The sequence below is a fragment of the Ceratina calcarata genome, unplaced genomic scaffold, assembly GCF_001652005.2.
Source record: "Ceratina calcarata isolate Rehan_Ccalc_2016 unplaced genomic scaffold, ASM165200v1 scaffold554.2, whole genome shotgun sequence".
In the NCBI taxonomy this organism is placed as follows: Eukaryota; Metazoa; Arthropoda; class Insecta; order Hymenoptera; family Apidae; genus Ceratina; species Ceratina calcarata.
Window position 1 is genome coordinate 17,721 of NW_017176727.1, and position 1,674 is coordinate 19,394.

General features: G+C 35.0%; 2 protein-coding genes across 4 annotated transcripts in view; one reads left to right on the forward strand and one right to left on the reverse strand.

Moving 5' to 3' along the window:
* dib (Cytochrome P450 302a1, mitochondrial) overlaps positions 1-1,674 on the reverse strand; it is a gene marked incomplete at its 3' end in the record, with an annotated part of 20,397 nt that overhangs the window by 13,589 nt on the left and 5,134 nt on the right. The gene's annotated exons all lie outside the window — the stretch shown is intronic.
* Positions 1-1,674, forward strand: part of LOC108629140 (retinol dehydrogenase 12) — a 24,172-nt gene that overhangs the window by 12,894 nt on the left and 9,604 nt on the right. The gene's annotated exons all lie outside the window — the stretch shown is intronic.

The following is a 1,674-nucleotide window of genomic DNA, read 5'->3' on the forward strand; positions in this document are numbered from 1 at the left end:
ACAGATACCTCGAATGATTTTATTGAACTATAATTGATATAATAATAGAATATGCACTTGGTTATAATGTATATGATGTCTAAATAAAAGAAGACTCACGAGAGATTTCATTTTTGGAGATAGAGTGATTTCGTCTTTTGGGAGGAAACTGAATACCCGAATAACGCTGAATGCGCTTTTATACGAAACTCCTGGCTCCGCTTTCGTCGAAAACGTCGCTGTCCGAGGAAAGAAGAAGCGAGACGTGAGACGTGAGAAGGACGAATACATATAATAAAGGTGGCATCACGAAGAAAGAGCCCGCAAAAATTTATTCATCTGACATTCCTCCTACCTGTTGCCCAAATCGATTAGTTGCATAATCGAGCATGGAAGAGGGTCCGGCAGGTACAATAAAAAGAAGATGAAAAATGAAAGGCCATCCACCAGCAATAAAGCACGTCCTCCTTGGCGATCATTGAAAGATTTCATACATCGTATGAAATTGTTGTATCGAGTACGATTTTATTAATTATTTTTCATTTCATAAGATTGTACCGCGTAAATCATGTGAGGAGATTGTATTAACAGGCCGTGTGAAATTTCTTACATTACAATGCAAACGACTAAACAAAAATTACCTTTTCGTGTTTAACGATTATTAACAATTACCGATGCCGATGAAATGTCATTAAAAATGTTTCAAGGCTAAGTAAATCGAGAGTCGTAATAATTATGATTTACATAATTTCTACAGTTTTTTACGAAATAGGTTTTAATATTATGCGGCGACCTCGTGTTAAATAGTTCCTGAAAAATGTGACACCCAGTTATGTATTCTCGAGAAATACAGTAGAACAGGAGAGCCCTGAAGAACCACTTGCTTTCTGTGCATAATTTAATACAAATTATAGTGAAAAAATTCGACACTTTTCGGTCCACGAAATTACGCAAATTATTCTTAATCGATACGACATTTGTGAGCCTTGTATTAATAGAAAGGAAAAGCTTACAATTAAAAGGTCTTTTGGTTTTGTGAAGATATATTTAGTATATAAAAACTCTTAGTAAATCTGTCCTTCCTTACGTGTGACACGTAACTCTAAGCCGCTGTCTATTAAGAAATCATCTATTCTTAACACAATTTCGCTGAACACAAAACTGATCGATGAAAGTGACAGAACAGGAAAGAACACTTAACGAAGCTGCTTGTACTTTATACAACTTCTCTGACACGTTTTACAATCCGAAAACTTTCTATTCTAATTGTAAGGACCTAAAACTATTAAAATTCAATCAAATATAAAATCACGACTTTGTTTTAATATTTTACTTCCGCATGTTTTTAAACGATTTTTAAGTGGACGTCCTCCATCACTCAGACAAGAACAGTATTAATATTTCACTCTATATACTTAATATTATATCAGCAGTGGATGGAGGGTTGAGAAATGTGAAATTTTACAGTCCATAACTTTGCAATAAATAACAAAAGAAACTATGATATTAGAAGCGTGAAAGCTTCATCTTTAAAATGCCGTTTGATTTATCGCGATCTGACTTCCAGTTCTGGAGATATTCTTATCTAAAGGCAAGCATAATTTTTTCGATGCCACTATTGTCCTTCCCGTAAGTCGATCGAGTCCTACCCCAATTTCCACTACCAGGCAGTCTAGACATTCGCGTAACTAGGTC